Genomic DNA, 27,964 nt, shown 5'->3' with positions numbered 1-27,964 from the left:
AAGCCCCCAGAAGTTTATGTCACCTTACTTATGTTTGTTTTTTAAATTTAATTTCTATTTCTTATCGGAGTAAATTTGATTAGAGTGTTGTGGTTTTCTGGCTGTACAGAATCTGCTCAATGATTCATACATATGTCTGGTCATCTTCGGATCCTGTTACCTTGTATGTTATTACAGAAAGTTGAGTAGACCTCCCTTGGTATTTGGTAGGTGTTTTGTCTTTATATATTTTATATGTATTGGTGAGTATATAATTCATATGGTTTATATGTTATATGTTTATATACGTTTAACATACATTAGTATATCTATGTTAGCCCCATAGTCCTAATTTATCCATCCTCCCACCTTTCATTTTGGCTAACCATTAGTTTGTTTTATAAGTCTGTGAGTGTCTTTTTCTGTGAAAATATGTTTATTGGTAGCAACCTTAGGCTAACATGTATACAAGATATCATAGGATATTTATCATTCCCTCTTGACTTACTTAAGCTAATATGATTATTTCTAGGCTCATGTGTAGTCCTGAAAACGGCATTGTTCATTTTTTTCCCGAGGCTACTCTTCCATTCGGTATGTGTACCACTTCTTCTGTGTCCATTTATCTGTTGATGGACATTTTGTTTGCTTCCATGTCTTGGCTATTGTAAATACTGCTGCAATACACGATTTTCCATCCCGTGTCTTTTTTTTTTTAAGATTTTTTTTTAAATTAATTAATGAATTTATTTATTTATTTTTGGCTGTGCTGGTTCCTTGTTTCTGTGCGAGGGCTTTCTCCAGTTGCGGCAAGTGGGGGCCACTCCTCATCACGGTGCGCGGGCCTCCCACCATCGCGGCCTCTCCCGCTGCGGAGCACAGGCTCCAGATGCGCAGGCTCAGCAGCTTTGGCTCACGGGCCCAATTGCTCCGCGGCATGCGGGATCCTCCCAGACCAGGGATCGAACCCGTGGCCCCTGCCTTGGCAGGCAGACTCTCAACCACTGCACCACCAGGGAAGCCCCATCCCGTGTCTTTTTGATTCTGACTTTCACAGGTGAAAGGCCCAATAGTGGGACTTCCGGATCATATGGTGACTCAATTTTTACCTTTAAATGCGCTGCCATTCTGTTCCTATTATTGGCCGTTACCAGTTTACATCCCACTTAGACCGAGAGGTTACGCTAATCTCCACAACTTCTTCAACATCTATTGTTTGTAGACTTTTTGCTGATGGTCATTCTGACTGGTGTGAGGTGATACCTTTGTGTAGATTGGATTTGCATGCGTCTCATATTTCCTGATGTTTTGCGTTTATCAGTGTCCTTTTCACTTTTTTTTTAAGATTGAGCGAAACGTACAACTTCTAACTGCCTTCTTGAAAAATTTGCTGCGTTTGGATTTTTTTGGCCATTCCCTTCCCCAGGACATTTTTTGAGGGCATGAGTCATTTACAGCCCTGCAGTCCTTGTGAATATTAGTGACCATTAGCAGTAGATTTAAAGCTGCTGTTTGAGGAAACGGCTTTTGGGTGGCAGGATTTCTACGTTGCCAACTCTGCTTGCTAGGGAAACAGAACTTCGCTGCAAGTTGTGGTTTTAGGTTGCAGATTAGAGTGGAATGTGCCAGGACAAACCCCCATAAGTTTAACCTCCGTAATTCTTGTCTGTCTCTTTAAGTTGTAGTTTTTATCAGAGCAAATTTGATTGAAAAAAATTTTTTTTTTGTAGGAGTACAGAATCTTGTTCATTTACACATATACCTATATTTATTGATCTTTGGGTCCTTTTCCATGTAGGTTGTTACAGAGTGTTGAGTAGACCACTCTTGGTATTCCATAGGTCTTTGGGGATTATATATTTTATATGTATTAGTATATGTGTGTTAACCCCAATATCCTAATTTATCCATTCCTCACACGTTTTCTTTGGCTTAACCATAAGTTTGTCTTCTCAATCTGAGATTGCCTTTCTCTATGGAAATATGTTCATTTTTATGAATTTTCAGATAACATAAGGGACATCATAGGGCATTTGTCTTTCTCATTCTGACTTACTTCACGTTGTGTGATTATCTCTAGGCTCCTCTGTGGTGCTGCATATGCCATTCTTTTATTTTTTTCCGTGACGGATATTCCATTCTGTCCATATTACCACTTCTTCTTTGTCCATTCATCTGATTATGGACCTTTTTTGTGTTTCCATGTCTTGGCTATTTCAATATTGCTGGAGTGCACATTTGCCAGCCTCTGTCTTTCCGATTCTTGTGGTCTTAGGTTATAGGCCCAAAAGGTGCCCTGCCGCATCATATGGTAGCTCAATTTTTACGTTTTAAAGCAGCTCCGTTCAGTTTTCGTTAGTGCTGTTACCACTTTACATTCCACCAGCAGCTAGAAGGTACAGAGTTCTCTAAAAGCCCTTAGCATTTATAGTTTGTAGACTTTTTGCTGATGGTCATTTGACTGGTGTGAGCTGAAACGTTTTCACGTTGGATTTGCATGTGGCTAATAATTCCTTATACTGAACTTTAGGCATGTCCTCTTTTTTCTTTTCCTTCTTTTTTAAAGAGTGACTACAACTTCCCTCTTCGTATTGACTTCTTGAAAAAGTTGTAATGTGTAGAATTTTCTTGCCTATTCCCTACCCCAGGGCATTTGTTGAGGGCAGGTGTCATTTACAGCCCTGCAGTCCTTGTGACTATTAAGCAACCATTAGCACTTGGTTTAAAGCTGCTGTTATGGGAAACAACCACAAGGCGGCAGCATTATTACGTTCTCAACGCTTGTTACTAGTGCAAAAGAGTCTTCCTGAAAGTAGTGTTCCAAGGTTGTAAATTAGAGTGGAATGTGCTGGGACAAGCCCCCAGAAGTTTATGTCACCTTACTTATGTTTGTTTTTTAAATTTAATTTCTATTTCTTATCGGAGTAAATTTGATTAGAGTGTTGTGGTTTTCTGGCTGTACAGAATCTGCTCAATGATTCATACATATGTCTGTTCATCTTCGGATCCTGTTACCTTGTATGTTATTACAGAAAGTTGAGTAGACCTCCCTTGGTATTTGGTAGGTGTTTTGTCTTTATATATTTTATATGTATTGGTGAGTATATAATTCATATGGTTTATATGTTATATGTTTATATACATTTAACATACATTAGTATATCTATGTTAGCCCCATAGTCCTAATTTATCCATCCTCCCACCTTTCATTTTGGCTAACCATTAGTTTGTTTTATAAGTCTGTGAGTGTCTTTTTCTGTGAAAATATGTTTATTGGTAGCAACCTTAGGCTAACATGTATACAAGATATCATAGGATATTTATCATTCCCTCTTGACTTACTTAAGCTAATATGATTATTTCTAGGCTCATGTGTAGTCCTGAAAACGGCATTGTTCATTTTTTTCCCGAGGCTACTCTTCCATTCGGTATGTGTACCACTTCTTCTGTGTCCATTTATCTGTTGATGGACATTTTGTTTGCTTCCATGTCTTGGCTATTGTAAATACTGCTGCAATACACGATTTTCCATCCCGTGTCTTTTTTTTTTTAAGATTTTTTTTTAAATTAATTAATGAATTTATTTATTTATTTTTGGCTGTGCTGGTTCCTTGTTTCTGTGCGAGGGCTTTCTCCAGTTGCGGCAAGTGGGGGCCACTCCTCATCACGGTGCGCGGGCCTCCCACCATCGCGGCCTCTCCCGCTGCGGAGCACAGGCTCCAGATGCGCAGGCTCAGCAGCTTTGGCTCACGGGCCCAATTGCTCCGCGGCATGCGGGATCCTCTCAGACCAGGGATCGAACCCGTGGCCCCTGCCTTGGCAGGCAGACTCTCAACCACTGCACCACCAGGGAAGCCCCATCCCGTGTCTTTTTGATTCTGACTTTCACAGGTGAAAGGCCCAATAGTGGGACTTCCGGATCATATGGTGACTCAATTTTTACCTTTAAATGCGCTGCCATTCTGTTCCTATTATTGGCCGTTACCAGTTTACATCCCACTTAGACCGAGAGGTTACGCTAATCTCCACAACTTCTTCAACATCTATTGTTTGTAGACTTTTTGCTGATGGTCATTCTGACTGGTGTGAGGTGATACCTTTGTGTAGATTGGATTTGCATGCGTCTCATATTTCCTGATGTTTTGCGTTTATCAGTGTCCTTTTCACTTTTTTTTTAAGATTGAGCGAAACGTACAACTTCTAACTGCCTTCTTGAAAAATTTGCTGCGTTTGGATTTTTTTGGCCATTCCCTTCCCCAGGACATTTTTTGAGGGCATGAGTCATTTACAGCCCTGCAGTCCTTGTGAATATTAGTGACCATTAGCAGTAGATTTAAAGCTGCTGTTTGAGGAAACGGCTTTTGGGTGGCAGGATTTCTACGTTGCCAACTCTGCTTGCTAGGGAAACAGAACTTCGCTGCAAGTTGTGGTTTTAGGTTGCAGATTAGAGTGGAATGTGCCAGGACAAACCCCCATAAGTTTAACCTCCGTAATTCTTGTCTGTCTCTTTAAGTTGTAGTTTTTATCAGAGCAAATTTGATTGAAAAAAATTTTTTTTTTGTAGGAGTACAGAATCTTGTTCATTTACACATATACCTATATTTATTGATCTTTGGGTCCTTTTCCATGTAGGTTGTTACAGAGTGTTGAGTAGACCACTCTTGGTATTCCATAGGTCTTTGGGGATTATATATTTTATATGTATTAGTATATGTGTGTTAACCCCAATATCCTAATTTATCCATTCCTCACACGTTTTCTTTGGCTTAACCATAAGTTTGTCTTCTCAATCTGAGATTGCCTTTCTCTATGGAAATATGTTCATTTTTATGAATTTTCAGATAACATAAGGGACATCATAGGGCATTTGTCTTTCTCATTCTGACTTACTTCACGTTGTGTGATTATCTCTAGGCTCCTCTGTGGTGCTGCATATGCCATTCTTTTATTTTTTTCCGTGACTGATATTCCATTCTGTCCATATTACCACTTCTTCTTTGTCCATTCATCTGATTATGGACCTTTTTTGTGTTTCCATGTCTTGGCTATTTCAATATTGCTGGAGTGCACATTTGCCAGCCTCTGTCTTTCCGATTCTTGTGGTCTTAGGTTATAGGCCCAAAAGGTGCCCTGCCGCATCATATGGTAGCTCAATTTTTACGTTTTAAAGCAGCTCCGTTCAGTTTTCGTTAGTGCTGTTACCACTTTACATTCCACCAGCAGCTAGAAGGTACAGAGTTCTCTAAAAGCCCTTAGCATTTATAGTTTGTAGACTTTTTGCTGATGGTCATTTGACTGGTGTGAGCTGAAACGTTTTCACGTTGGATTTGCATGTGGCTAATAATTCCTTATACTGAGCTTTAGGCATGTCCTCTTTTTTCTTTTCCTTCTTTTTTAAAGAGTGACTACAACTTCCCTCTTCATATTGACTTCTTGAAAAAGTTGTAATGTGTAGAATTTTCTTGCCTATTCCCTACCCCAGGGCATTTGTTGAGGGCAGGTGTCATTTACAGCCCTGCAGTCCTTGTGACTATTAAGCAACCATTAGCACTTGGTTTAAAGCTGCTGTTATGGGAAACAACCACAAGGCGGCAGCATTATTACGTTCTCAACGCTTGTTACTAGTGCAAAAGAGTCTTCCTGAAAGTAGTGTTCCAAGGTTGTAAATTAGAATGGAATGTGTTGGGACAAGCCCCCAGAAGTTTATGTCACCTTACTTATGTTTGTTTTTTAAATTTAATTTCTATTTCTTATCGGAGTAAATTTGATTAGAGTGTTGTGGTTTTCTGGCTGTACAGAATCTGCTCAATGATTCATACATATGTCTGTTCATCTTCGGATTCTGTTACCTTGTATGTTATTACAGAATGTTGAGTAGACCTCCCTTGGTATTTGGTAGGTGTTTTGTCATTATATATTTTAAATGTATTGGTGAGTATATAATTCATATGGTTTATATGTTATATGTTTATATACGTTTAACATACATTAGTATATCTATGTTAGCCCCATAGTCCTAATTTATCCATCCTCCCACCTTTCATTTTGGCTAAGCATTTGTTTGTTTTATAAGTCTGTGAGTGTCTTTTTCTGTGGAAATATGTTTATTGGTAGCAATCTTAGGATAACATGTATACATGGTATCATAGGATATTTGTCATTCCCTCTTGACTTACTTAACCTAATATGATTATTTCTAGGCTCATCTGTAGTCCTGAAAACGGCATTGTTCATTTTTTTCCCGAGGCTACTATTCCATTTGGTATGTGTACCACTTCTTCTTTGTCCATTTATCTGTTGATGGACATTTTGTTTGCTTCCATGTCTTGGCTGTTGTAAATACTGCTGCATTACACGGTTTTCCATCCTGTTCCTTTTTGATTCTGGCTTTCACAGGTGACAGGCCCAATAGTGGGCCTTCCAGATCATATGGTGACTCAATTTTTACCTTTAAATGCACTGCCGTCCTGTTCCTATTATTTGGCCGTTACCAGTTTACATCCCACTTAGACCGAGAGGTTACGCTTTTCTCCACAACTTCTTCAGCACCTATTGCTTGTTGACATTTTTTTTCACACACACACAGTGTATTTTATTTTTACAAGAGATAAATAGACTGACACTAAGCATTGTACATGGATGACCACAACAAAAGCAACAATGATTGCAATTACCAAACCTGAAACACACTCATACTATTTCATAATATTGACATTCAGTCCAGTAATCCTCCATTGTAACAGCTCCTTTACTTTGCAGTGAAAATTGATTTGTATATTCTTTGCCTCTGAGTCCTTGTGGGATTTTTTTTTAAATTCAGACAGAAAGTCACAAAAATTATACTCATCCTCATCAGTTCACTCAGTCCCATGTAATTAAATTTTTTTTCATCTTGATCTTTTGTTAGCACTTTTTTGAGTTCATCAGTTTTTCATTAGAGTTCTGAAAATGCTTATTCATTCAGTTCAGCAGTACAGTCAGTTACCAGAAACCTGTACTTGTCAGAGTCTTTTCCATGAATTTCTTGAAGATGAAACCCTTTAATAGGAACATATTTGCAAAAGCATCAGACTACACCCAGAACTGTCTGTAAATGAGAAAAGATTTAAAAATGACCACACTTAAAGATGTGATGAAAGTTCATAATAATGCAGTTGACCAGAAAATTAGTTATTTCTGAGATATACATTTTAAAGTAATAACTAGGATTATTACTTATAACATTATACCAGAACATATAAGATTTTTAGAAATTTCATGTAATGTCTGAAACATTTATATTAACATATTTCCATACATATTTCCATACAAATACAAATATAAGATTTTTAGAAATTTCATGTAATGTCTGAAACATTTATATTAACATATTTCCATACAAATAACCCAATGAAAGTTTAGTATTAGTTGTTTTGTTTGTTTGTTTTTTTATACTGCAGGTTTTTATTAGGCATCAATTTTATACACATCAGTGTATACATGTCAATCCCAATCGCCCAATTCAGCACACCACCATCCCCACCCCACTGCAGTTTTCCCCCCTTGGTGTCCATATGTCCATTCTCTACATCTGTGTCTCAACTTCTGCCCTGCAAACCAGCTCATCTGTACCATTTTTCTAGGTTCCACATACATGCATTAATATACGATATTTGTTTTTCTCTTTCTGACTTACTTCACTCTGTATGACAGTCTCTAGATCCATCCACTTCTCAACAAATGACTCAATTTCGTTCCTTTATATGGCTGAGTAATATTCCATTGTATATATGTACCACAACTTCTTTATCCATTCGTCTGTTGATGGGCATTTAGGTTGCTTCCATGACCTGGCTATTGTAAATAGTGCTGCAATGAACATTCGGGTGCATGTGTCTTTTTGAATTACGGTTTTCTCTGGGTATATGCTCAGTAGTGGGATTGCTGGGTCATATGGTAATTCTATTTTTAGTTTTTTAAGGAACCTCCATATTGTTCTCCATAGTGGCTGTATCAATTTACATTCCCACCAACAGTGCAAGAGGTTTCCCTTTTCTCCACACCCTCTCCAGCATTTGTTGTTTGTAGATTTTCTGATGATGCCCATTCTAACAGGAGTGAGGTGATACCTCCTTGTAGTTTTGATTTGCATTTCTCTAATAATTAGCGATGTTGAGCATCTTTTCATGTGCTTCGTGGCCGTCTGTATGTCTTCTTTGGAGAAATGTCTATTTAGGTCTTCTGCCCATTTTTGGATTGGGGTGTTTGTTTCTTTAATATTGAGCTGAATGAGCTGTTTATATATTTTGGAGATTAATCCTTTGTCCGTTGATTCGTTTGCAAATATTTTCTCCCATTCCGAGGGTTGTCTTTTCGTCTTGTTTATGGTTTCCTTTGCTGTGCAAAAGCTTTGAAGTTTCATTAGGTCCCATTTGTTTATTTTTGTTTTTATTTCCATTACTCTAGGAGGTGGATCAAAAAAGATCTTGCTGTGATTGATGTCAAAGAGTGTTCTTCCTATGTTTTCCTCTAAGAGTTTTATAGTGTCCAGTCTTATATTTAGGTCTCTAATCCATTTTGAGTTTATTTTTGTGTATGGTGTTAGGGAGTATTCTAATTTCATTCTTTTACATGTAGCTGTCCAGTTTTCCCAGCACCACTTATTGAAGAGACTGTCTTTTCTCCATTGTATATCTTTGCCTCCTTTGTCATAGATTAGTTGACCATAGGTGCGTGGGTTAATCTCTGGGCTTTCTATCTTGTTCCATTGATCTATGTTTCTGTTTTTGTGCCAGTACCATATTGTCTTGATTACTGTAGCTTTGTAGTATAGTCTGAAGTCAGGGAGTCTGATTCCTCCAGCTCCATTTTTATCCCTCAAGACTGCTTTGGCTATTCAGGGTCTTTTGTGTCTCCATACAAATTTTAAGATGATTTGTTCTAGCTCCGTAAAAAATGCCATTGGTAATTTGATAGGGATTGCATTGAATCTGTAGATTGCTTTGGGTAGTATACTCATTTTCACAATGTTGATTCTTCCAATCCAAGAACATGGTATATCTCTCCATCTGTTGGTATCATCTTTAATTTCTTTCATCAGTGTCTTATAGTTTTCTGCATACAGGTCTTTTGTCTCCCTAGGTAGGTTTATTCCTAGGTGTTTTATTCTTTTTGTTCCAATGGTAAATGGGAGTGTTTCCATAATTTCTCTTTCAGATTTTTCATCATTGGTGTATAGGAATGCAAGAGATTTCTGTGCATTCATTTTGTATCCTGCAACTTTACCATATTCATTCATTAGCTCTAGCAGTTTTCTGGTGGCAGTTTTAGGATTCTCTATGTATAGTATCATGTCATCCGCAAACAGTGACAGTTTTACTTCTTCTTTTCCAATTTGTATTCCTTTTATTTCTTTTTCTTCTCTGATTGCCGTGGCTAGGACTTCCAGAACTATGTTGAATAATAGTGGTGAGAGTGGACATCGTGTCTCGTTCCTGATCTTAGAGGAAATGCTTTCAGTTTTTCACCATTGAGAATGATGTTTGCTGTGGGTTTGTCATATATGGCCTTTATTATGTTGAGGTAGGTTCCCTCTATGCCCACTTTCTGGAGAGTTTTTATCATAAATGGGTGTTGAATTTTGTCAAAAGCTTTTTCTGCATCTATTGAGATGATCATATGGTTTTTCTTCTTCAATTTGTTAATATGGTGTATCACATTGATTGATTTGCGTATATTGAAGAATCCTTGCATCCCTGGGATAAATCCCACTTGATCGTGGTGTATGATCCTTTTAATGTGTTGTTGGATTCTGTTTGCTAGTATTTTGTTGAGGATTTTTGCATCTATATTCATCAGTGATATTGGTCTGTAATTTTCTTTTTTTGTAGTGTCTTTGTCTGGTTTTGGTATCAGGGTGATGGTGGCCTCATAGAATGAGTTTGGGAGTGTTCCTTCCTCTGCAATTTTTTGGAAGAGTTTGAGAAGGATAGGTGTTAGCTCTTCTCTAAATGTTTGATAGAATTCACCTGTGAAGCCATCTGGTCCTGGACTTTTGTTTGTTGGAAGATTTTTAATCACAGTTTCAATTTCATTACTTGTGATTGGTCTGTTCATATTTTCTGTTTCTTCCTGGTTCAGTCTTGGAAGGTTATACCTTTCTAAAAATGTGTCCATTTCTTCCAGGTTGTCCATTTTATTGGCATAAAGTTGCTTGTAGTAGTCTCTTAGGATGCTTTGTATTTCTGCGGTGTCTGTTGTAACTTCTCCTTTTTCATTTCTGATTTTATTGATTTGAGTCCTCTCCCTCTTTTTCTTGATGAGTCTGGCTAATGGCTTATCAATTTTGTTTATCTTCTCAAAGAACCAACTTTTAGTTTTATTAATCTTTGCTATTGTTTTCCTTGTTTCTATTTCATTTATTTCTGCTCTGATCTTTATGATTTCTTTCCTTCTGCTAACTTTGGGTTTTGTTTGTTCTTCTTTCTCTAGTTTCTTTAGGTGTAAGGTTAGATTGTTTACTTGAGATTTTTCTTGTTTCTTGAGATAGGCTTGTATAGCTATAAACTTCCCTCTTAGAACTGCTTTTGCTGCATCCCATAGGTTTTGGGTCGTCGTGTTTTCATTGTCATTTGTCTCTAGGTATTTTTTGATTTCCTCTCTGATTTCTTCAGTGATCTCTTGGTTATTTAGTAACGTATTGTTTAGCCTCCATGTGTTTGTCTGTTTTACGTTTTTTTCCCGGTAATTCATTTCTAATCTCATAGCGTTGTGGTCCGAAAAGATGCTTGATATGATTTCAATTTTCTTAAATTTACTGAGGCTTGATTTGTGACCCAAGATGTGATCTATCCTGGAGAATGTTCCGTGCGCACTTGAGAAGAACGTGTAATCTGCTGTTTTTGGATGGAATGTCCTATATATATCAATTAAATCTAACTGGTCTATTGTGTCATTTAAAGCTTCTGTTTCCTTATTCATTTTCATTTTGGATGATCTGTCCATTGGTGTAAGTGAGGTGTTAAAGTCCCCCACTATGATTGTGTTACTGTCGATCTCCTCTTTTATAGCTGTTAGCAGTTGCCTTATGTATTGAGGTGCTCCTATGTTGGGTGCATATATATTTATAATTGTTATATCTTCTTCTTGGATTGATCCCTTGATCATTATGTAGTGTCCTTCCTTGTCTCTTGTAACATTCTTTATTTTAAAGTCTATTTTATCTGATATGAGTATAGCTACTCCAGCTTTCTTTTGATTTCCATTTGCATGGAATATCTTTTTCCATCCCCTCACTTTCAGTCTGTATGTGTCCCTAGGTCTAAAGTGGGTCTCTTGTAGACAGCATATATATGGGTCTTGTTTTTGTATCCATTCAGCCAGTCTGTGTCTTTTGGTTGGGGCATTTAATCCATTCACGTTTAAGGTAATTATCGATATGTATGTTCCTATGACCATTTTCTTAATTGTTTGGGGTTTGTTTTTGTAGGTCCTTTTCTTCTCTTGTGTTTCCCACTTAGAGAAGTTCCTTTAGCATTTGTTGTAGAGCTGGTTTGGTGGTGCTGAATTCTCGTAGCTTTTGCTTGTCTGTAAAGCTTTTGATTTCTCCATCAAATCTAAATGAGATCCTTGCCGGGTAGAGTAATCTTGGTTGTAGGTTCTTCCCTTTCATCACTTTAAGTATATCATGCCACTCCCTTCTGGCTTGTAGAGCTTCTGCTGAGAAATCAGCTGTTAAGCTTATGGGAGTTCCCTTGTATGTTATTTGTCGTTGTTCCCTTGCTGCTTTCAATAATTTTTCTTTGTCTTTAATTTTTGCCACTTTGATTACTATGTGTCTCGGCGTGTTTCTCCTTGGGTTTATCCTGTATGGGACTCTCTGCGCTTCCTGGACTTGGGTGGCTATTTCCTTTCCCATGTTAGGGAAGTTTTCGACTATAATCTCTTCAAATATTTTCTCTGGTCCTTTCTCTCTCTCTTCTCCTTCTGGGACCCCTATAATGCGAATGTTGTTGCGTTTAATGTTGTCCCAGAGGTCTCTCAGGCTGTCTTCATTTCTTTTCATTCTTTTTTCTTTATTCTGTTCCGCAGCAGTGAATTCCACCATTCTGTCTTCCAGGTCACTTATCCGTTCTTCTGCCTCAGTTATTCTGCTATTGATTCCTTCTAGTGTAGTTTTCATTTCAGTTATTGTATTGGTCATCTCTGTTTGTTTGTTCTTTAATTCTTCTAGGTCTTTGTTAATCATTTCTTGCATCTTCTCGATCTTTGCCTCCATTCTTATTCCGAGGTCCTGGATCATCTTCACTATCATTATTCTGAATTCTTTTTCTGGAAGGTTGCCTATCTCCACTTCATTTAGTTGTTTTTCTGGGGTTTTTTCTTGTTCCTTCATCTGGTACATAGCCCTCTGCCTTTTCATCTTGTCTATCTTTCTGTAACTGTGGTTTTTGGTCCACAGGCTGCAGGATTGTAGTTTTTCTTGCTTCTGCTGTCTGCCCTCTGGTGGTTGAGGCTATCTAAGAGGCTTGATGGGAGGCTCTGGTGGTGGGTAGAGCTGATTGTTGCTGTGGCGGTCAGAGCTCAGTAAAACTTTAATCCACTTGACTGTTGATGGGTGGGGCTGGGTTCCCTCCCTGTTGGTTGTTTTGCCTGAGGCAACCCAACACTGGAGCCTACCTGGGCTCTTTGGTGGGGTTAATGGCAGACTCTGGGAGGGCTCACGCCAAGGAGCACTTCCCAGAACCTCCGCTGCCAGTGTCCTTGTCCCCACGGTGAAACAGAGCCACCCCCCGCCTCTGCAGGAGACCCCCCAACACCAGCAGGTAGGTCTGGTTCAGTCTCCCCCAGGGTCACTGCTCCTTCCCCTGGGTCCCGATGCGCACACTACTTTGTGCGTGCCCTCCAATAGTGGGGTCTCTGTTTCCCCCAGTCCTGTAGAAGTCCTGCAATCAATTCCCACTAGGCTTCAACGTCTGATTCTCTAGGAATTCCTCCTCCCGTTGCAGGACCCCCAAGTTGGGAAGCCTGACGTGGGGCTCAGAACCTTCACTCCAGTGGGTGGACTTCTGTGGTATAAGTGTTCGCCAGTCTGTGAGTCACCCACCCAGCAGTTATGGGATTTGATTTTACTCTGATTGCGCCCCTCCTACCATCTCACTGTGGCTTCTCCTCTGTCCTTGGACGTGGGGTATCCTCCTTGGTGAAGTCCAGGGTCTTCCTGTCAGTGATTGTCCAGCAGCCAGTTGTGATTCTGGTGCTCTCGCAAGAGGGAGTGAGAACACGTCCTTCTACTCCGCCATCTTGGTTAATGCTCTGTTTGTTGACATTTTGCTGATGGTCATTCTGACTGGTGTGAGGTGATACCTTTGTGTAGATTGGATTTGCATGCGTCTCATAATTCCTTATGTTTTGCGTTTATCAATGTTCTTTTCATTTTTTTTTAAGATGGAGCTAAAGTTACAACTTCTAACTGCCTTCTTGAAAAATTTGCCACGTTTGGATTTGTTTGGCCATTCCCTACCCCAGGACATTTTTTGAGGGCATGAATCATTTACAGCCCTGCAGTCCTTGTGAATATTAGTGACCATTAGCAGTAGATTTAAAGCTGCTGTTTGAGGAAAAAGCCTTAGGGTGGCAGCATTTCTACGTTGCCAGCTCTGCTTGCTAGGGAAACAGAACCTTGCTGCAAGTTGTGCTTTTAGGTTGCAGATTAGAGTGGAATGTGCCAGGACAAACCCCCATAAGTTTTAGCCTCCGTAATTCTTGTCTGTGTCTTTAAGTTGTAGTTTTTATCAGAGCAAAATTGATTAAAAAATGTCTTTTTTTCTAGGTGTACAGAATCTTGTTCATTTACACATATACATATATCTATTGATCTTCGGGTCCTTTCCCATGTAGGTTGTTACAGAGTGTTGAGTAGACCACTCTTGGTATTCCATAGGTCTTTGGGGATTATATATTTTATATGTATTAATATATGTGTGTTAACCCCAATATCCTAATTTATCCATTCCTCACACGTTTTCTTTGGCTTAACCATAAGTTTGTCTTCTCAATCCGAGATTGCCTTTCTCTAGGAAATATGTTCATTTTTATGAATTTTCAGATACCATAAGGGACATCATAGGGCATCTGTCTTTCACATTCTGACTTACTTCACGTTGTGTGATTATCTCTAGGCTCATCTGTGGTGCTGCATATGCCATTCTTTTATTTTTTTTGTGACTGATACTCCAATCTGTCCACATACCACTTCTTCTTTGTCCATTCATCTGATTATGGACCTTTTTTTTGCTTCCATGTCTTGGCAATTTCAATATTGCTGCAGTGCCATTTGCCTGCCTCTGTCTTTCCGATTCTTGTGGTCTTAGGTTATAGGCCAAAAAGGTGCCCTGCAGCATCATATGGTAGCTTAATTTTTACCTTTTCAAGCAGCTCCATTCAGTTTTCGTTAGTGCTGTTACCACTTTACATTCCACCAGCAGCTAGAAGGTACAGAGTTCTCTAAAAGCCCTTCAGCATTTATAGTTTGTAGACTTTTTGCTGATGGTCATTGGACTGGTGTGAGCTGAAACCTTTTTGGAAGTTGGATTTGCATGTGGCTAATAATTCCTTATAATGAGCTTTAGGCATGTCCTTTCTTTCCTTTTCCTTTTTTATTTAAAGAGTGACTACAATTTCCCTCTTCATATTGACTTCTTGAAACATTTGTCATGTGTAGAATTTTCTTGCCTATTCCCTACCCCAGGGCATTTTTTGAGGACAGGTGTCATTTACAGCCCTGCAGTCCTTGTGACTATTAAGCAACCATTAGTACCTGGTTTAAAGCTGCTGTTGTGGGAAACAGCTACAAGGCGGCAGCATTATTACGTTCTCAACTCTTGTTACTGGGGCAACAGAGTCTTCCTGGAGGTAGTGTTCCAAGGTTGTAAATTACACTGGAATGTGCTGTGACAAGCCCCCAGAAATTTATGTCACCTTACTTATGTTTGTTTTTTAAATTTAAATTCTATTTCTTATCGGAGTAAATTTGATTAGAGTGTTGTGGTTTTCTGGCTGTACAGAATCTGCTTAATGATTCATACATATGTCTGTTCATCTTCGGATTCTGTTACCTTGTATGTTATTACAGAATGTTGAGTAGACCTCCCTTGGTATTTGGTAGGTGTTTTGTCATTATATATTTTATATGTATTGGTGACTATATAATTCATATAGTTTAGGTACATGTAGCATACATTAGTATATGTATGTTAGCCCCATAGTCCTAATTTATCCATCCTCCCACCTTTCATTTTGGCTAACCATTAGTTTGTTTTATAAGTCTGTGATTGTCTTTTTCTGTGGAAATATGTTCATTGGTAGCAATCGTAGGATAACATGTATAAATGATATCATAGTATATTTGTCATTCCCTCTTGACTTACTTAACCTAATATGATAATTTCTAGGCTCATTTGTAGTCCTGAAAACGGCATTGTTCATTTTTTTCCCAAGTCTACTATTCCATTCTGTCCATATACCACTTTTTCTTTGTCCATTCATCTGTTTATGGAACTTTTTTTTGCTTCCATGTCTTGGCTATTTCAGTATTGCTGCAGTGCACATTTGCCTGCCTCTGTCTTTCCGATTCTGGTGGTCTTAGGTTATAGGCCCAAAAGGTGCCCTGCTGCATTATATGGTAGCTCAATTTTTACCTTTTAAAGCAGCTCCATTCAGTTTCCGTGAGTGCTGTTACCACTTTACATCCCACCAGCAGCTAGAAGGATGACAGTTCTCTAAAACCCCTTCAGCATTTATAGTTGGTAGACTTTTTGCTGATGGTCATTTGACTGGTGTGAGCTGAAACCTTTTTCACGTTGCGTTTGCATGTGGCTAATAATTCCTTATACTGAGCTTTAGGCATATCCTTTTTCTTCTTTTCGCTTTTTTTTAAAGAGTGATTACAACTTCCCTCTTCCTATTGACTTCTTGAAAAATTTGTCATGTGTTGAATTTTCTTGCCTATTCCCTATCGCAGGGCATTTTTTTTTTAAATTTTATTTATTTATTTATGACTGTGTTGGGTCTTCATTTCTGTGCGAGGGCTTTCTCTAGTTGCGGCAAGTGGGGGCCACTCTTCATCGCGTTGCGCGGGCCTCTCACTATCGTGGCCTCTCCCGTTGCGGAGCACAGGCTCCAGACGCGCAGGCTCAGCAATTGTGGCTCACGGGCTCAGTCGCTCCGCGGCATGTGGGATCTTCCCAGACCAGGGCTCGAACCCGTGTCCCCTGCGTTGGCAGGCAGATTCTCAACCACTGCGCCACCAGGGAAGCCCCCCAGGGCATTTTTTGAGGACAGGTGTCATTTACAGCCCTGCAGTCCTTGTGACTATTAAGCAACCATTAGCACTTGGTTTAAAGCTGCTGTTGTGGGATACAGCCACAAGGCAGCAGCATTATTACGTTCTCAGCCCTTGTTACTAGTGCAAAAGAATCTTCCTGGAGGTAGAGTTCCAAGGTTGTATATTAGAGTGGATTGTGCTGGGAAAGGCCCCCAGAACTTTATGTCTCCTTACTTATGTTTGCTTTTTAAATTTAATTTCTATTTCTTATCGGAGTAAACTTGATTAGAGTGTTGCGGTTTTCTGGCTGTACAGAATCTGCTCAATGATTCATACATATGTCTGGTCATCTTCAGGTCCTGTTACCATGTATGTTAATACAGAATGTTGAGTAGACCTCCCTTGGTATTTGGTAGGTTTTTGTCATTATATATTTTATATGTATTGGTGACTATATAATTCATAGTGTTTATATGTTATATGTTTATATACATTTAACATACATTAGTATATGTATGTTAGCCCCATAGTCCTAATTTATCCATCCTCCCACCTTTCATTTTCGCTAAGCATTTGTTTGTTTTATAAGTCTGTGAGTGTCTGTTTCTGTGGAAATATGTTCATTGGTAGCAATCTTAGGATAACATGTATACATGATATCATAGGATATTTGTCATACCCTTTTTACTTACTTAATGTTATATGATTATTTCTAGGCTCATCTGTAGTCCTGAAAATGGCATTGTTAATTTTTTTCCCGAGGCTACTATTCCACTCGGTATGTATACCACTTCTTCTTTGTCCATTTATCTTTGATGGACATTTTGTTTGCTTCCATGTCTTGGCTATTGTAAATACTGCTGCAATACACGATTTTCCATCCCGTGTCTTTTTGATTCTGGCTTTCACAGGTGACAGGCCCAATTGTGGGCCTTCCGGATCATATGGTGAGTCAATTTTTACCTTTAAACGTGCTGCCATTTTCTTCCTATTATTGGCCGTTATCAGTTTACATCCCACTTAGACCGAGAGGTTACGCTATTCTCCACAACTTCTTCAGCATCTATTGTTTGTTGACTTTTTGCTGATGGTCATTCTGACTGGTGTGACGTGATACCTTTGTGTAGATTGGATTTGCCTGCGTGTAATAATTCCTGATGTTTTGCATTTATCAATGTGCTTTTCATTTTTTTTAAGATAGAGCTAATGTTACAACTTCAAATTGCCTTCTTGAAAAATTTGCCGCGTTTGGATTTTTTTGGCCTTTCCCTACCCCAGGACATTTTTTGAGGGCATGAGTCATTTACAGCCCTGCAGTCCTTGTGAATATTAGTGACCATTAGCAATAGATTTAAAGCTGCTGTTTCAGAAAACGGCCTTAGTGTGGCAGCATCTCTACGTTGCCAACTCTGCTTGCTAGGGAAACAGAACCTTGCTGCAAGTTGTGCTTTTAGGTTGCAGATTAGAGTGGAATGTGCCAGGACAAACCCCCATAAGTTTTAGCCTCCGTAATTCTTGTTTGTGTCTTTAAGTTGTAGTTTTTATCAGAGCAAATTTGATTGAAAAATGTCTTTTTTTTCTAGGTGTACAGAATCTTGTTCATTTACAGATATACATATATCTATTGATCTTTGGGTCCTTTTCCATGTACGTTGTTACAGAGTGTTGAGTAGACCACTTTTGGTATTCCATAGGTCTTTTGGGATTATATATTTTATATGTATTAGTATATGTGTGTTAACCCCAATATCCTAATTTATCCATTCCTCACACCTTTTCTTTGGCTTAACCATAAGTTTGTCTTCTCAGTCTGAGATTGCCTTTCTCTATGGAAATATGTTCATTTTTATGAATTTTCAGATAACATAACGGACCTCATAGGGCATTTGTCTTTCGCATTCTGACTTACTTCACGCTGTGTGATTATCTCTAGGCTCCTCTGTGGTGCTGCATATGCCATTCTTTTATTCTTACTCGTGACTGAGATTCCATTCTGTCCATATACCCCTTCTTCTTTGACCATTCATCTTATTATGGACCTGTTTTTTGCTTCCATGTCTTGGCTATTTCAGTATTGCTGCAGTGCACATTTGCCTGTCGCTGTCTTTCCGATTCTGGTCGTCTTATGATATAGGCCCAAAAGGTGCCCTGCCGTATCATATGTAGCTCAGTTTTAACCTTTTAAAGCAGCTCCATTCAGTTTTTGTTAGTGCTGTTACCACTTTACATCCCACCAGCAACTAGAAGGTACACAGTTCTGTAAAACCCCTTCAGAATTTATAGTTTTTAGACTTTTTGCTGATGGTGATTTGACTGGTGTGAGCTGAAACCTTTTTTTTTTAAACATCTTTATTGAAGTATAATTGCTTTACAATGGTGTGTTAGTTTCTGCTTTATAACAAAGTGAATCAGTTATTCATATACATATGTTCCCATATCTCTTCCCTCTTGCATCTCCCTCCCTCCCACCCTCCCCATCCCACCCCTCTAGGTGGTCACACAGCACCGAGCTGATCTGCCTGTGCTATGCGGCTGCTTCCCACTAGCTATCTATTTTACATTTGGTAGTGTATATATGTCCATGACACTCTCTCACCCTGTCACATCTCACCCGTCCCCTTCCCCATATCCTCAAGTCCATTCTCTAGTAGGTCTGTGCGTTTATTCCCGTCTTGCCACTAAGTTCTTCATGGCCTTTTTTTCCCCTTAGATTCCATATATATGTGTTAGCATACTGTATTTGTTTTTCTCTTTCTGACTTACTTCACTCTGTATGACAGACTCTAACTCCATCCACCTCATTACAAATACCTCCATTTCATTTCTTTTTATGTCTGAGTAATATTCCATTGTACATATGTGCCACATCTTCTTTATCCATTCATCCGATGATGGACACTTAGCTTGCTTCCATGTCCTGGCTATTGTAAATAGAGCTGCAATGAACATTTTGGTCCATGACTCTTTTGGAACTATGGTTTTCTCAGGGTATATCCCCAGTAGTGGGATTGCTGGCTCGTATGGTAGTTCTATTTGTAGTTTTTTAAGGAACCTCCCTACTGTTCTCCATAGTGGCTGTATCAATTTACATTCCCACCAACAGTGCAAGAGTGTTCCCTTTCCTCCACACCCTCTCCAGCATTTATTGTTTCTAGATTTTTTGATGATGGCCATTCTGACCGGTGTGAGATGATATCTCATTGTAGTTTTGATTTGCATTTCTCTAGTGATTAATGATGTTGAGCATTCCTTCATGTGTCTGTTGACAACCTGTGTATCTTCTTTGGAGAAATGTCTATTTAGGTCTTCTGCCCATTTTTGGATTGGGTTTTTCGTTTTTTTTGTTATTGAGCTGCATGAGCTGCTTGTAAATCTTGGAGATTAATCCTTTGTCAGTTGCTTCATTTGCAAATATTTTCTCCCATTCTGAGGGTTGTCTGTTGGTCTTGTTTATGGTTTTCTTTGCTGTGCAAAAGCTTTTAAGTTTCATTAGGTCCCATTTGTTTGTGTTTTTATTTCCATTTCTCTAGGAGCTGGGTCAAAAAGAATCTTGCTGTGATTTATGTCATAGAGTGTTCTGCCTATGTTTTCCTCTAAGAGTTTGATAGTGTCTGGCCTTACACTTAGGTATTTAATCCATTTTGAGTTTATTTTTGTGTATGGTGTCAGGAAGTGTTCTAATTTCATACTTTTACATGTATCTGTCCAATTTTCCCAGCACCACTTATTGAAGAGGCTGTCTTTTCTCCACTGTATATGCTTGCCTCCTTTATCAAAGATAAGGTGACCATATGTGCGTGGGTTTATCTCTGGGCTTTCTATCCTGTTCCATTGATCTATATTTCTGTTTTTGTGCCAGTACCAAACTGTCTCGATTACTGTAGCTTTGTAATATCGTCTGAAGTCAGGGAGCCTGATTCCTCCAGCTCCATTTTTCGTTCTCAAGATTGCTTTGGCTATTCGGGGTCTTGTGTTTCCATACAAATTGTGAAATTTTTTGTTCTAGTTCTGTGAAAAATGCCAGTGGTAGTTTGATAGGGATTGCATTGAATCTGTAGATTGCTTTAGGTAGTAGACTCATTTTCACAATGTTGATTCTTCCAATCCAAGAACATGGTATATCTCTCCATCTATTTGTATCATCCTTAATTTCTTTCACCAGTGTCTTATAATTTTCTGCATACAGGTCTTTTGTCTCCTTAGGTAGGTTTATTCCTAGATATTTTATTCTTTTTGTTGCAGTGGTAAACGGGAGTGTTTTTTTAATTTCACTTTCAGATTTTTCATCATTAATGTATAGAAATGCAAGAGATTTCTGTGCATTAATTTTGTATCCTGCTACTTCCCCAAATTCATTGATTAGCTCTAGGAGTTTTCTGGTAGCATCTTTAGGATTCTCTATGTATAGTATCATGTCATCTGCAAACAGTGACAGCTTTACTTCTTCTTTTCCGATTTGGATTCCTTTTATTTCTTTTTCTTCTCTGATTGCTGTGGCTAACACTTCCAAAACTATGTTGAATAATAGTGGTGAGAGTGGGCAACCTTGTTTTGTTACTGATCTTAGTGGAAATGGTTTCAGTTTTTCACCATTGAGGACAATGTTGGCTGTGGGTTTGTCATATATGGCCTTTATTATGTTGAGGAAAGTTCCCTCTATGCCTACTTTCTGCAGGGCTTTTATCATAAATGGGTGTTGAATTTTGTTGAAAGCTTTCTCTGCATCTATTGAGATGATCATATGGTTTTTCTCCTTCAGTTTGTTAATATGATGTATCACGTTGATTGATTTGCGTATATTGAAGAATCCTTGCATTCCTGGAATAAACCCCACTTGATCATGGTGTATAATCCTTTTAATGTGCTGTTGGATTCTGTTTGCTAGTATCTTGTTGAGGATTTTTGCATCTATGTTCATCAGTGATATTGGCCTGTAGTTTTCTTTCTTTGTGACATCTTTGTCTGGTTTTGGTATCAGGGTGATGGTGGCCTCATAGAATGAGTTTGGGAGTGTTCCTCCCTCTGCAATTTTTTGGTAGAGCTTGAGAAGGATGGGTGTTAGCTCTTCTCTAAAAGTTTGATAGAATTCACCTGTGAAGCCATCTGGTCCTGGGCTTTTGTTTGTTGGAAGGTTTTTAATCACAGTTTCAATTTCAGTGCTTGTGATTGGTCTGTTGATATTTTCTATTTCTTCCTGTTTCAGTCTCAGCAGGTTGTGCATTTCTAAGAATCTGTCCATTTCTTCCAGGTTGTCCATTTTATTGGCATAGAGTTGCTTGTAGTAATCTCTCATGATCGTATGTATTTCTGCAGTGTCAGTGGTTACTTCTCCTTTTTCATTTCTAATTCTATTGATTTGAGTCTTCTCCCTTTTTCTCTTGATGAGTCTGGCTAATGGTTTATCAACTTTGTTTATCTTCTCAAAGAACCAGCTTTTAGTTTCATTGATTTTTGCTATTGTTTCCTTCATTTCTTTTTCATTTATTTCTGATCTGATCTTTATGATTTCTTTCCTTCTGCTAGCTTTGGGGTTTTTTTGTTCTTCTTTCTCTAATTGCTTCAGGTGCAAGGTTAGGTTGTTTATTCGAGATGTTTCCTGTTTCTTGAGGTAGGCTTGTATTGCTATAAACTTCCCTCTTAGCACTGCTTTTGCTGTGTCCCATAGGTTTTGGGTCGTCGTGTCTCCATTGTCATTTGTTTCTAGGTATTTTTTGATTTCCCCTTTGATTTCTTCAGTGATCACTTCGTTATTAAGTAGTGTATTGTGTAGCTTCCATGTGTTTGTATTTTTTACAGATCTTTTCCTGTAATTGATATCTAGTCTCATAGCGTTGTGGTTGGAAAAGATACTTGATACGATTTCAATTTTCTTAAGTTTACCAAGGCTTGATTTGTGACCCAAGATATGATCTATCCTGGAGAATATTCCATGAGCACTTGAGAAAAATGTGTATTCTGTTGTTTTTGGGTGGAATGTCCTATAAATATCAATTAAGTCCATCTTGTTTAATGTATCATTTAAAGCTTGTGTCTCCTTATTTATTTTCATTTTGGATGATCTGTCCATTGGTGAAAGTGGGGTGTTAAAGTCCCCTACTATGATTGTGTTGCTGTCGATTTCCCCTTTTATGGCTGTTAGTATTTGCCTTATGTATTGAGGTGCTCCTATGTTGGGTGCATAAACATTTACAATTGTTATACCTTCCTCTTGGATCGATCCCTTGATCATTATATAGTGTCCTTCTTTGTCTCTTGTAATAGTCTTTATTTTAAAGTCTATTTTGTCTGATATGAGAATTGCTACTCCAGCTTTCTTTTGATTTCCATTTGCATGGAATATCTTTTTCCATCCCCTCACTTTCAGTCTGTATGTGTCTCTAGGTCTGAAGTGGGTCTCTTGTAGACAGCATATATATGGGTCTTGTTTTTGTATCCATTCAGCCAGTCTGTGTCTTTTGGTGGGAGCATTTAATCCATTTACATTTAAGGTAATTATCGATATGTATGTTCCTATTCCCATTTTCTTAAATGTTTTGGGTTTGTTATTGTAGGTGTTTTCCTTCTCTTGTGTTTCTTGCCTAGAGAAGTTCCTTTAGCATTTGTTGTAAAGCTGGTTTGGTGGTGCTGAACTCTCTCAGCTTTTGCTTGTCTGTAAAGGTTTTAATTTCTCCATCAAATCTGGATGAGATCCTTGCTGGGTAGATTAATCTTGGTTGTAGGTTTTTCTCCTTCATCACTTTAAGTATATCCTGCCACTCCCTTCTGGCTTGCAGAGTTTCTGCTGAAAGATCAGCTGTTAACCTTATGGGGATTCCCTTGTGTGTTATTTATTGTTTTTCCCTTGCTGCTTTTAATATGTTTTCTTTATATTTAATTTTTGACAGTTTGATTAATATATATCTTGGCGTGTTTCTCCATGGATTTATCCTGTATGGGACTCTCTGTGCTTCCAGGACTTGATTAACTATTTCCTTTCCCACATTAAGGAAGTTTTCAACTATAATCTCTTCAAATATTTTCTCAGTCCCTTTCTTTTTCTCTTCTTCTTCTGGGACCCCTATAATTCGAATGTTGGTGTGTTTAATGTTGTCCCAGAGGTCTCTGAGAGTGTCCTCAGTTCTTTTCATTCTTTTTTCTTTATCCTGCTCTGCAGTAGTTATTTCCACCATTTTATCTTCCAGGTCACTTATCCGTTCTTCTGCCTCAGTTATTCTGCTATTGATCCTACCTAGAGTATTTTTAATTTCATTTATTGTGTTTTTCATCATTGCTTGGTTCCCCTTTAGTTCTTCTACATCCTTGTTAAATGTTTCTTGCATTTTGTCTATTCTATTTCCAAGATTTTGGATCATCCTTACTATCATTATTCTGAATTCTTTTTCAGGTAGACTACCTATTTCCTCTTCATTTGTTAGGTCTGGTGTGTTTTGACCCTGCTCCTTCATCTGCTGTGTGTTTTTCTGTTGCCTCATTCTGCTTATCTTACTGTGTTTGGGGTCTCCTTTTCACAGGCTGCAGGTTCGTAGTTCCCGTTGTTTTTGGTATCTGTCCCCAGTGGCTAAGGTTGGTTCAGTGGGTTGTGTAGGCTTCCTGGTGGAGGTAACTAGTGCCTGTGTTCTGGTGGATGAGGCTGGATCTTGTCTTTCTGGTGGGCACGTCCACGTCTGGTGGTGTATTTTGGGGTGTCTGTGGCCTTATTATGATTTTAGGCAGCCTCTCTGCTAATGGATGGGGCTGTGTTCCTGTCTTGCTAGTTGTTTGGCATAGGGTGTCCAGCCCTGTAGCTTGCTGGTCGTTGAGTGAAGCTGGGTCTTGATGTTGAGATGGAGATCTCTGAGAGATTTTTGCCGTTTGGTATTACGTGGAGCTGGGAGGTCTCTTGTGGACCAGTGTCCTGAAGTTGGCTCTCCCACCTCAGAGGCACAGCCCTGATGCCTGGCTGGAGCACCAAGAGCCTTTCATCCACATGGCTCAGAGTAAAAGGGAGAAAAAATAGAAAGAAAGAGGATAAAATATAGTGAAGTAAAATAAAGCTATTATAAAGCAAAGCTATACAGACAAAATCTCACCCAGAAGTATATACATATACACTCACAAAAAAAGGAAAAGGGGAAAAATTAATATATCCTGCTCCCAAAGTCCACCTCCTGAATTTGGGATGATTCATTGTCTATTCAGGTATTCAACAGATGCAGGCACATCAAGTTGTTCGTGGAGTTTTAATCCGCTGCTTCTGAGGCTGCTGGGAGAGATTTCCCTTTCTCTTCTTTGTTCGCACAGCTCCCGGGGTTCAGCTCTGGATTTCGACCCGCCTCTGCGTGTAGGTCGCCTGAGGGCGTCTGTTCCCCGTCCAGACAGAACGGGGTTAAAGGAGCAGCTGCTTCGGGGGCTCTGGCTCACTCAGGCCGGGGTGAGGGAGCGGTACGGAGGAGGCGGGGTGAGACTGTGGTGGCAGAGGCCGGAGTGACGTTGCAGCAGCCTGAGACGCGCCGTGCGTTCTCCCGGGGAAGTTGTCCCCGGATCACGGGAGCCTGGCCGTGGCGGGCTGCACAGGCTCCTGGGAGGGGCGGTGTGGAGACTGACCTGTGCTCGCACACAGGCTTTTTGGTGGCGGCAGCAGCAGACTTAGCGTCTCATGCCCGTCTCTGGGGCCCGCGCTGATCGCCGCGGCTCACGCCCGTCTCTGGAGTTCATTTAGGTGGCGCTCTGAATCCCCTCTCCTTGCACGCCGCGAAACAAAGAGGCAAGAAAAAGTCTCTTGCCTCTTCGGCAGCTGCAGACTTTTTCCCGGACTCCCTCCTGGCCAGCTGTGGTGCGCTAACCCCTTCAGGCTGTGTTCACGCCGCCAACCCCAGTCCTCTCCCTGCAATCCGACTGAAGCCCGAGCCTCAGCTCCCAGCCCCCGCCTGCCCTGGCGGGCGAGCAGACAAGCCTCTCGGGCTGGTGAGTGCTGCTTGGCGCTGATCTTCTGTGCTGGAATCTCTCTGCTTTTCCCTCTGCGCCCCTGTTGCTGTGGGGTCCACGCTGATAGCCGTGGCTCGCGCCCGTCTCTGGAGCTCGTTTAGGTGGCGCTCTGAATACCCTCTCCTCGCGCACCAGGAAACAAAGAGGGAAGAAAAAGTCTCTTGCCTCTTCGGCAGCTGCAGACTTTTTCCTGGACTCCCTCCCGGCTAGCTGTGGTGCGCTAACCCCTTCAGGCTGTGTTCACGCTGCCAACCCCAGTCCTCTCCCTGCGATCCGACCAAAGCCCGAGCCTCAGCTCCCATCCCCTGCCCACCATGGCGGGTGAGCAGACAAGACTCTCTGGCTGGTGAGTGCTGCTCGGAGCCGAGCCTCTGTGCGGGAGTCTCTCTGCTTTGCCCTCCGCACCCCTGTGGCTGCACTCTCCTCCGTGGCTCTGAAGCTTCCCTCCTCTGCCACCCACAGTCTCTGAACACGAAGGGGCTTCCTAGTGCGTGGAAACCTTTCCTCCTTCATGGCACCCTCCCACTGGTGCAGGTCCCGTCCCTATTCTTTTGGCTCTGTTATTTCTTTTTTCTTTTGCCCTACCCAAGTCCGTAGGGAGTTTCTTGCCTTTTAGGAGGTCTGACGTTTTCTGCCAGCGTTCAGTGAGTGTTCTGTAGGAGCAGTTCCACGTGTAGATGTATTTCTAATGTATCTGTGGGAAGGAAGGTGATCTCCGCATCTTAATCTTCTGCCATCTTCTTTACCTCTCTGAAACATTTTTGGAGGTTGGATTTGCATGTGGCTAATAATTCCTTATACTGAGCATTAGGCATGTCCTTTTTTTTCTTTTCCTTCTTTTTTTAAAGAGTGAGTACAACTTCTCTCTTCATATTGACTTCTTGAAAAATTTGTCATGTGTTGAATTTTCTTGCCTATTCCCTAACCCAGGGCATTTTTTGAGGGCAGGTGACATTTACAGCCCTGCACTCCTTGTGACTATTAAGCAACCATTAGCATTGGGTTTAAAGCTGCTGTTGTGGGAAACAGCCACAAGGGGGCAGCATTATTATGTTCTCAATTCTTGTTACTAGGGCAACAGAGTCTTCCTGGAGGTAGTATTCTGAGGTTGTAAATTAGAGAGGAATGTGCTGGGACAATCCCCCAATAGTTTATGTCTCCTTACTTAGGTTTGTTTTTAAAATTTAATTTCTATTTCTTATCAGAGTAAATTTGATTAGAGTGTTGTGATTGGCTGTACAGAATCTGCTCAATGTTTCATACATATGTCTGTTCATCTTCGGATCCTGTTACCGTGTATGTTATTACAGAACGTTGAGTAAACCTCCCTTGGTATTTGGTAGGTGTTTTGTCATTATATATTTTATATGTATTGGTGACTATATAATTCATATAGTTTATATGTTATATGTTTATATACATTTAACATATATTAGTATATGTATGTTAGCCCCATAGTCTTAATTTATCCATCCTCCCACCTTTCATTTTGCCTAACCATTAGTTTGTTTTATAAGTCTGTGAGTGTCTTTTTCTGTGGAAATATGTTCATTGGTAGCAATCTTAGGATAACATGTATAAATGATATCATAGGATATTTGTCATTCCCTTTTGACTTACGTAACCTAATATGATTATTTCTAGGCTCATCTGTAGTTCTGAAAACGGCATTGTTCATTTTTCTCCCGAGGCTACTATTCCGTTCGGTACGTGTACCACTTCTTCTTTGTCCATTTATCTGTTGATGGACATTTTGTTTGCTTCCATGTGATGGCTATTGTAAATACTACTGCAATACACGATTTTCCATCCCGTGTCTCTTAGATTCTGGCTTTCTCAGGTGACAGGCCCTATAGTGGGCCTTCCGGATCATATGGTGACTCAATTTTTCCTTTAAACGCACTGCCATTCTGTTCCTATTATTGCCTGTTACCGGTTTACATCCCAGTTAGACCGAGAGGTTACGCTATTCTCCACAACTTCTTCAACATCTATTGTTTGTTGACTTTTTGCTGATGGTCATTCTGACTGGTTTGACCTGATACCTTCCTGTAGATTGGATTTGCATGTGTCTAATAATTCCTGATGTTCTGCGTTTATCAATGTCCTTTTCATGTTTTTTAAGATTGAGCTAAACTTACAACTTCAAATTGCCTTTTTGAAAAATTTGCCGCATTTGGATTTTTTTGGCCATTCCCTACGCCAGGACATTTTTTGAGGGCATGAGTCATTTACAGCCCTGTGAATATTAGTGATCATTAGCAGTAGATTGAAAGCTGCTGTTTGTGGAAACGGCCTTAGGGTGGCAACATTTCTACGTTGCCAACTCCGCTTGCTAGGGAAACAGGACTTTGCTGCAAGTTGTGCTTTTAGGTTGCAACTTAGAGTGGAATGTGGCCAGACAAACCCCCATAAGTTTTAGCCACCTTAATTCTTGTTTGTGTCTTTAAGTTGTAGTTTTTATCAGAGCAAATTTGATTGAAAAATGTCTTTTGTTCTAGGTGTACAGAATATTGTTCATTTAGACATATACATATATCTATTGATCTTTGGGTCCTTTTCGATGTAGGTTATTACAGAGTGTTGAGTAGACCACTCTTGGTATTCCATAGGTCTTTGGGGATTAAATAGTTTATATGTATTAGTATAAGTGTGTTAACCCCAATATCCTAATTTATCCATTCCTCACACCTTTTCTTTGGCTTAACCGTAAGTTTG

The 27,964-nt window shown here is 39.7% G+C and overlaps 1 long non-coding RNA gene across 1 annotated transcript; it reads right to left on the bottom strand.

The window, feature by feature from the left end:
• Positions 1–15,386: 15,386 nt before the first annotated feature.
• Positions 15,387–27,000, bottom strand: LOC309621955. The gene is made up of 2 exons (XR_014240344.1): positions 26,004–27,000; positions 15,387–15,808 (listed from the first exon to the last, which is right to left on the bottom strand). It is a non-coding gene; the product is annotated as an uncharacterized lncRNA (long non-coding RNA).
• Between the last annotated feature and the right edge of the window lie 964 nt (positions 27,001–27,964).

Source organism: Balaenoptera borealis (assembly GCF_965194805.1).
Source record: "Balaenoptera borealis genome assembly, contig: HAP1_SCAFFOLD_1282, whole genome shotgun sequence".
Lineage (NCBI taxonomy): Eukaryota > Metazoa > Chordata > Mammalia > Artiodactyla > Balaenopteridae > Balaenoptera > Balaenoptera borealis.
This window is presented reverse-complemented; position numbering and strand designations above follow the sequence as displayed.